This window comes from Nematolebias whitei, chromosome 7 (assembly GCF_014905685.2).
Source record: "Nematolebias whitei isolate Nwh7 chromosome 7, NemWhi1, whole genome shotgun sequence".
Lineage (NCBI taxonomy): Eukaryota > Metazoa > Chordata > Actinopteri > Cyprinodontiformes > Rivulidae > Nematolebias > Nematolebias whitei.
Window position 1 is genome coordinate 28,262,202 of NC_056504.1, and position 9,161 is coordinate 28,271,362.

A 9,161-nucleotide genomic window follows, 5' to 3' on the forward strand; every position below is an offset into this window, starting at 1 on the left:
CCTGAGATGACTTCTGTTGTGACTTGGTTCTATATAAATAAACTGAATTGAATTGAATCAAAATTAAATGACATTAGGTAGTTAATTCAGTTATGTTTTGCTAAACATGGACAGAGTTGTCATTACAAAGGTACTTTCAGTATTCATCTGATCACTATATATATATATTTTTCCCCCTGAATAAACGGCATAGACTCACAAAATGCCAAATCATTGTCTTCAAAAACCGTTTGAAATAAAAATGAACCATAAACTCAAAAAACTCATCAAAATGTGCAATAAAACATGAACATGCAGAGCCAAAGAAAAACAAAAAACATAACCTCCCAGATGGTTTAGCCCACAAGGAATTTCATTAAATTATTTATGACCAAACACCCACACAGGCTCACTGTGGTGTAACATGTAAGTTGCAATAAAACCGATTTTAAAAATTAGATTTTCTGTTTGTTTAAAGGATAATTCCAGTCTTTCTCGCACAGTAAAAGGACATTCAAAAAAATGAATCAAAGCCAAATGATTGTGATGTTTGAGAGCGAAGCAGAGAGAACAACAAGTACTGAAACTCCTCCAAACTGAATGTTGAGCAGGTTGTTGACTGACCTTCCATTTACTTTTGGCAAAGTTCTTCTTGATTTGTGCGCTGACTGATTCATGGATATTCTTGTCTAGAGCCGTGTCACCACATATCCTATAATCAGAATCAGAACACTTTATTAATCCCAGGGGAAAACACCAAGATATAAAATTAATATATGTACCGTATTTTCCGTCATATAAGTCACAGTTTTTTACAGAGATTTGTCAGTCCTGTGACTTATATGCTGAAGAGACTTTTTTTCCCATATTCATAACGCAATTTTTGACTGACGCTTTAAATTTTGAAGAACTGCAACAGCGAGGCCTCCCATGCATGCTCGCTTCACTCCACTGGTGCAGGCGAAGGACTGCTGGAGAGCTAGCAGCTTCAGCCGTGATGGATGGATGGATGGATGGATGGATGGTGTCACGCCGCTCAGACAAAATGAAGTTGTTTTAACCATTAAATAAACGCATAATAAATGCAACGGGTCAGCAGTGATGCATAATAAATGTGACTTATACGCCAAAGCAACTTATATATGCTTTTTTCCTCTTCATGATCCTTTTTTATTTGACTGATGCAACTTATACGCTGGAAAATACGGTACTTATACAGAAGGCTGAGGCAACTTTCTAGGATTTGGACAGTTAAAATCAGTAGCAAACATGAAATAGTCAGCCTGTACAACATGTATTTGCATCTTAAAGACCACAAAGATGTTGTGTCATTTTTTTAATGGAAAAAAGCCAAATATTAGATAAGCCTTTTAAATGTATAATACTTAATCAACTCAATGCAGTCCATGCTTCAGTTTTCTTGTCCTTTTTGGCCTCTACCACTATAACGGTTTAAGCATCATGAATTGTTTCTCTATCATTGCCTGTGTTCATTGGTTTGCCTGTTAGCAAAATATCTCATGAACTGATGCAGATTTTAGTGAAACCTTATGTTAAAAATCAGTCAACTCAATTGAAGCCAATAAACTTAACAAATTATGGTAATAACTTTAAGTTTACCAATTAGAAATACATTTTCCTCTTTAAATGCTAGTAACAACAAATAATGATATTTAGGCATGCTTCTTTGACAGACTTTAAGCACGACTTAGCAGAGTAAATAAATAAATAGGAAATAACTTTCCTACCATGGATGCTGGAGGGCCAGCTCACATGTGTATCTCTTTAAAGGTTCCTTTTCCATCATGTGACAGATGAAGTCTTTGGCTGATAAAGAAATAGAAAATGGTGTAATTTAAAATAATAAGTGTTACCTGCCATCAATGTACTTTTTCTGTATTTTTCAGTAGTACCTGAATCTGAGATGTCATCCCAGTACGGAGAGTCAAACTCATATTCTGCTTTCAGAATCTGCTCAAATAACTTGGCATCATTTTCATCATAAAATGGAGGATAGCCACATAATCTGAAGGACAGATAAAAATACACAAAATATGTTATAGATTTTTTTTATATACATGTATGCAGTACAACCCCAATTCTGAAGAAGCTGGAATATTGTGTGCCATATTGAATCCACTATGGAACATGGTAAACTTATCAAGTATTTACGCTAAAACTATCATTTCATAAATAATTTTTTAAAAATCAAATAAAAATGTAATTTTGAATATTATAGCAGCAACATAACTTTAAAAAGTGAGAATAGGGCCATGTTGAGCTTGTGAAGCATCTTCTCTTAAAAAAAAAAAAAAAAAGCTGTGAATAGTGTTTTTAAAGTGGTGAGGGGTCAGGACTGCAGGCAGGACAGTAAAGATCCTGGACTTTTCTGTTGCAACAGATGCAGAATACAGTTTAATGTTGCCTTATATCGCAAGGCCTTTAATGAAAAAAACATAATCTGGATGGGAGCAATTGTTCTAAAATTTGTATATAATGTTGTGCTTGACCACGCCTCTTGCACAGTTTCTGCTGGAGATGCGCACCACTTGCCCTGTGACCCGGAAAGGAGTAAGTTGGTATAAATAAATAAATAAATAAATAAATAAAAAACAGATGGATGGATAGATGCATTATGTATCATCAATGCAATCTGCATTGATGATAACTTTCAAGATATGTTAGCTGCCTAAGCCATTGGCACTAATGCATTCCACTTTTCGCCACTCGCTCTTGTGCAAGACGCACGCCTTTCTTCCCTCTCCCGTCTCCCTCCTGCTTTTTTTGCTCTGTCTTGTGTCTCAGAGCTCCTATTTACACATCTTCCCAAACGTAAACTACTGTCATGGATTTGGTCAGCTGGACTTTCAACGCAATAGAAAAAAAAAAAATTGTCAATAAAGTGACAGGGTCCTGGAAAACCCTCATGCCCCGCTGAGACGTACGTGGCAGGACACGTCATGGATCTGATGTGCCTTTCCATATTGTCTCAAGAGGACGTTGAATATATTGGAATCAGGATAGCAGGGTTTCTGCTTTTTTGCACAGGCGGTGTTATCGGCTATTATAGAAGACAGTGGCAGCAGTTTCAGCCATGGCAAAGCTGTCGACCCTGTGTTTGGTTCGTGCTTTGAGCACTCCAAATCAGCTGATTTATGAGCTAAACAGTAAGATGGAGGTGACTTGTTAGAATTGCAGGCCACTCACGGCCCCCGAGAATTTCTGTGAATGCTTATCAGAGCTGTACCGACTGACACCAATATATTAACAGGACTATAGTGCTATCTGGAAGTGCTTTATGGACAAATCTTCCCATCATGTTATCAAATGCATATGTTTTGTGTCTATAAATGTGCTTACTGGTACAGTTTTTTGATGACTTAAATCGTATCCTGATAAGAACAAGGTGTGAACAGATCTTTTTTGTAATGCCACTATCCTATCCTCATGACCTTTTCCCCATTTCCTATCTAAAAGAATAAGGGGCCGTGCTCTTTGGAGCAGCAGCAATGTGCACTCCGCCCACCTTTCGGACGACTGTACGAATATAATCTCACTGTATCTTAGTACAATGATAAAAAAGCTTATACTGATTCTATTCTGATTCTGATTCAATACCATCAGAGAGGCAGGCTTCTTAACTCTACACAGACAACAAGCTGGGTGGTCCTTCTCCTCTTTAATACAGAATTTGTGGTGCCCTGAATGTCAAAAAGAAAAAAGAAGAAAAAAGTTTAATTTGTGATACGTCTGACCGCAAAACAGTTTTCCCAGTTCATTTTACATGAGTCCAGAGATGGTGGTGTTTCTGGGTGGTGTTTCTGGGTGGTGTTCACAGACGGCTTGTTCTGCTTTAATCTGCATGGATGCCACAATGAACTGTGTTTACAGACAATGATTTGTCCTCCTGAGCCCATGCAGTGATGTTCATAACAGAATCAGACCTGCTGCCTGAGGGCCTGAAGATCACAGACATCCAGCTTTGAGAGTTTTCCAGATTATTGAAATCTTTGGATGAGGAGGAAACTTTTCTAAACAGTCGATTATTTTTAGATGCAGTTCTTTTTTTAAAAACTGCTGGACCTCTGACCATCTTTACTTCTGAGAGATTCAGCTTCTCTAAAATTATTTTTCATACCCAGTCTTCCTAATGACTCGTGGCCAATTAACCCAATTCATTGCAAAATGTTCCTCCAGCTTTTTCTTTTTAATTTTTATAGTCGTTTGTTGCCATCACACCAGTTTTTATCAGTGCCGGACCAAGCCTCCATGGGGCCCGAAGCAAAATTTGCTTTGGGGCCCTCTTTTTCTGCTAATAATGTGGATTACTGCAATCAACAGTCAGATGATCAGATCATTCACCCACCTAACATAAACTCGTTGCAACTCTGACAGCCCTGTTTACATTATCCTATATGTATATATCATAGTGGTACTAAAAGTAACAAAAGAAAGAAAAAAAACAGTATGCAATGCATTTTACAGCAAAAGTGTCATCTGCTTTATTAACTTTGGTTCCAAAAAACTGCAACAGTAATGTTCAAAATAATTTGTAGTGCAAGATCAACAACAAACAACATAACTTAGATGCATAAAAATAAGTTAAATTGTGCAAAAAAACAGACAAAATTAAATAAAAATAAAAAATATCAAGGAAAATTCTCTTTCTCTGCTTCATTTACATTTAAATAATGTAAATGAACAATTACTTGAAACCATGTAAAATTGTTTTAAAAAATAAATTTAAAGTTAAGTAATGTTCTTAAAACTATGTAAATGTATGCAACAATTTGAAAAACTGAACTTAAAATATTAAACTATCTTTACCCACACATTTGACCTGTGTATGTTACTTCTTCCTCAATACTTCACAAACTTCCTAAAACCTGTGCTTCCACTTAGGAGGCCCCCTAGTGGCCCCGGGGCCCTAAGCAGTCACTTAGTTTGCTTATGCCTTGCTTATGCCCTGATTTTTATGATATGTTTGATCCCATAAATTCAAAATCACTTTTTTTTTTTTTTACCGAAACAGTTGTTAGTTTAAACATTTTGATATAATAACCATGTTCCACTGTGAATAAAATATGTATTTTTTTTTGTTTTGTTTGTTTTTGTGGATTTGCAAGTCATTACATTCTGTTTTGTTAAATTACATTTCAAACAACTTTTGTGGAATGTGGGATGTTTTTGTTCATGAAGAATAACTTACAGGATGTAAGAAATAACTCCTATGGACCAACAATCCACTGCTTTACTGTAAGGCTTCTGAGCAAGCACCTCAGGAGCTGCAAAAAACAAACATCACACATTTAAAGAGCAGGAAATATACGGTGTTAGTAAAGTCGAGTAGACTTGACCTTCAAGTGCTTTATGATCTGACAGGTCACACTAAACAGGAAAAGTGCACTTGTGAAATACTTGCACTTAACTCAGTAGTGGCTGAAAGAGCCTCTCAGAGTTCGGTGAATGAAGAGGAGACACCAGCTGCTGCTCGTATAAAAAGACAAAAGAGATGAGGAGAACTGTTTCTTACCCACGTAACCAGGAGTACCACAGGCTGTAGACATGACGCTGCCCGCTCCTTCGATCTTTGACAGACCAAAGTCACTGATCATGATCTTGGAGTCTTCGTCCATGCTGTAATACAGCAAATTCTCAGGCTGCAAAGATCAAACATGGAAGAAAAGCAAATTCAGGTCAGGGTGAACTACATTTCTTTTTCGGTGTTTCGAGAACTATAATACCTTCAAGTCTCTGTGGACAATCCCCATGTCGTGGAGGTATTTGACAGCATCTAAGATCTGATGGATGAGCTGGCTGGCATCTCTCTCAGTGTAGAAACCTTTCTCCACGATCCTGTCGAACAGCTCGCCACCAGAAACTCTGTCAGAGCAAAATAATTCAAGCACCTTATAGTCCTTTCAAAACAGCATTAACAGCATTTCCTGTTAAAATAAAACATACACACTGAATTGATTTATCGATAAAATGGTATTTTAATGAGCCATAGCTGAATACTTGAAGTTCAAGTTCAAATACTTTTATTTCATCTACATTGATTTGTCAGCTCCTCTGGTAGTTTAGTTAAAATATGAAACAGAGAGTTTTAAAAAATCCACTTAGAGCAGTGAGATCAAGACCCCACTGTGGGTTACGAAACTCGTATGGGTCTTGAGATAAATTCTAGTAATTAAAGATCATCGTTTGGGGCCTTCACTATAGCACCCCAAGGTTGTGAAACAATATTCCACATGTGACCCTTCTGTTGAAGCTTTAAAAACACAGCTTAAGGCCCACTTATTTCTCTTGGCTTTTAATTGCAACAAATGGTTTGGCTTATAAGTAATTTTGCTTTTTAACTTGCTTTAACGTGCAGATTTATTGTCTCATTTGTATCTTAGCTAATTTCAGCTGTTTTCAGTAACTAACTATGCTAATTTGAGCTTGTTATGCTCCTTTCTGCTTATTTCCACCAGTTTTAGCAGTTTCTGCTATTTCAGCCTCAATTTATCTGTTTTGTGCTCATTTTAGCCATTTCAGCTAATCCCATTTGTTTGGATCATTTCAGCTTTTTCTGTTTCCTTCTGGTAGTTTCAAGTTCTTTCTGACTTTTCAGCTACTTTTTCAGCTATTTTTTTTTTGTTGAAAATTTCAGCCTTTTTTAGCTAGTGTCTTACCTTTTTTTTTTACTAATTGCTGCCAATTTTAACCTAATTCAGCAAATGTGTGTTATTTCTGTTTTCTTCTACTGATTTAGGTTTGTTCTTCCATTTCAGCAAATCTGTAGCAAATTTCCGCCATTTTTCTGCAAATTCTTTTGCAAAGACGTCTACAATGCAGTAATTTGACATATATATATATAATTGGATTTATGATATTAGGATTTCTGCTCTCTGGCAGATTCCTGTGTTATCGGCTATTAAGGAAGACAGATGGCGGCAGCAGTTTCAGCAGTGGCAAAACTGCCAAGTCTGTGCGAAGGTTTGGTTCGTGCTTCGAGTACTCAAAATCAGCCGATTTATGAGATAAACCGTTAGATGGAAGCGATTTGTGAGAATCACAGGACACCTGCAGCTTCTGGGACTCGCCAGCATGTTGGAGACGACCTTGGAGGAGCCTCGTGGGCACAGACCAGTGGAATGCCCACTAATCTGGCCATTTTGGATCTTGAAAGTACAAGCAGGACTCAAGGCTGACAAAAAGAAACTGTCTGCCTGAAAAAAAAAATCAACAATTGTGGCTTATCTGAATCTGACTCCCCCGGTTGGCCTTAAAAACAGGCCGACATCAAATTTCTCCTGGGCTATGTGTAAACTAAGGAAAAACGTCATCTATCACCACCACCCACTGAAGGCTTATCAGAACTGTGCCAGCTGACATGGTCTATCTGGAAGTGCTTCATGGACAAATCTCACCGTATTTCCATCAAATGCATATGTAACATGTTTATAAATGTGCTTGCTGGCAGAGTTTTTTTGATGTCTTAAATCTTGTCCTGATGGAACAAGGTATAAAGAGATCTTTTTTGTAATACCACTATCCTCTCCTCATTCATTCAACCTTCATTTCTACAGGTTAACCCCATTGAGCCTCGAGGACTCATTTACAAGAGAGACCTGATTTCTTAACAAAGAATGATGACAACAGTGAATAACAACGACAACAATAGACAGTCATAAAATAGGCATAGGCATAAACATTTAAGATACTCTCCTTTTTTTTTTACAAATCAAAACAATCAAAACAAAATAGCAACCAAAAGGACAATCAAGGGGAATAGGAGCAAAAACACAGCTAGGTTATAAAGCAATTTAGAGAACTAAAAACAGGAACATGTCTGCACTGGTTTTTGCCAGGATGTTTAAAGTCACTTAGAGAGGTCAAGGTCGAGAGATTCAGGTCTTTCATGGCTCATGGCCTTTCCCTTTTTCTATCTAAAAAAGTATTCTGAAAAGGATAAGAGGCCGCGCTCCAGTAGCAGTAGCAACGTGCACTCCGCCCATCTTTCAGACGACCATACGGACATAATCTCACTGTATCTCAGTACAATGATAATAAAGCTTATTTTTATTCTAATTCTGATTCTGAATAAGTGTTTGCACTGCATTTTTGCAGAAAATGCAATTTCTCTAGTTATTTTATATTTTTAGCTATTTGTGTCTTTGTTTTATGGTTTTGTTCAGCACTTGTATGCCAGTCTTTGTTGCTGCTATTTTGTGGGTCAAACGTGGAAAGGTTTGTGAATCACTGATTTATAGCACTCTGGTTTCATGCAAAAATGTTTCCTGTTTTAATGTCAAAATATTAGGTCATTTCAAGTTTAAAATAATCCTAATAACAAGTAATAAATTGTGTGTTTTATACTAAAAGAACTGTGCAGATGTGTCATGGCTCAATATTTCTGCCTTAGAGTTCAAGTTCAAGCTTGAGTCAAAGTTTCATTCAAAACAAACCTGAGAAATCTGTTCTGTCAAATACGTAGTGAAGCTTCCTTTTCAACACTGTAGATTAGACTGACTGATTGATTGATCAGTGGATAAATTCAGTCAGTAGTTGCCTTAAAACACATCAGCATCCTGAACATTTTAAATGACTTTAAAAAAATGTCTCAATGTCTTTTTGTCATTGCACTTCCTGCATCAAGTGCTTCTTTTCAGCGCAGAATCATTAATTCAAACTTTATTTATACAGGTTAGTCTCATTGAGCCTCAGAAACTAATTTACAAGAGAGACCTGTAAGAAGAGAACCAGAAGATTAAGAAAGAAAATGACCATAAATTTACGGCTAGTTTTATGCTTTACTTTTTATTTTTAGTATTAGTGTTATATAAGCATCGCAGGTCTGAGCAGCCGCCTGTTCAAGAGAACAAAAATGTTGATTTTACTCATGTAAAACCAAAGTGTTTTTAATCTGTTGTGCCACTCAGATATCACTGTAAGTAAATGCCTGTGTTACAGTACACTGTAATATCCTGATGCATGCTCAATAATCCAGGTAGAAAAATCCAAAAAAGTTCAATCTGGTCCTCTGGACATTCAAAAAAACCAAAAAACAAAACAAAGCAAAAAAATCTAGAAACGTTTCGTCTCTCATCCAAGAGACTTCCTCAGTCTGAGGTGCTGTTTTCAGCTCAGTCTCTTAAATAGCACCTTCACAGAGTGGATCAACCAGTTTGCTGGTT